Here is a 418-nt window from a genome sequence, read left to right as displayed (position 1 = left end):
AAATGATTAAATGAATAGACGAGTGAAAGGACAACTAGTTAAGCAAACAGACAAAGGTTGGGTAAATTTATTTCCCATCTGACTTATGATCGTAAATAATTTTAACTTTCAAAAACTACTTCTTGGCCAGGTGTGTTTGCACATGCCTGTATTATAACAACTGGGAGGCTGAGGAAGGGGAATCTATGTTCATTATCACAATCACAAAACTAAGGAAGCTTTCTATCCAGAGAAAGCACACACACTGCAGGTGTGGAGATACAACACCCATGACATAATCTGAATGGGGAAAGAGCAGGGAGCCCTGTGATCATTGCAGGGTGTGCTATACGTCTACAATAGCTCCATCATCCCATGGTGATCTGAAACTCTCTGATATTCTGAACTGAGGGAAAATGTGCTGTGTCAGCAGTCATGG

This window comes from Nannospalax galili, unplaced genomic scaffold (genome assembly GCF_000622305.1).
Source record: "Nannospalax galili isolate Female #2095 unplaced genomic scaffold, S.galili_v1.0 scaffold11666, whole genome shotgun sequence".
In the NCBI taxonomy this organism is placed as follows: domain Eukaryota; kingdom Metazoa; phylum Chordata; class Mammalia; order Rodentia; family Spalacidae; genus Nannospalax; species Nannospalax galili.
This window is presented reverse-complemented; position numbering follows the sequence as displayed.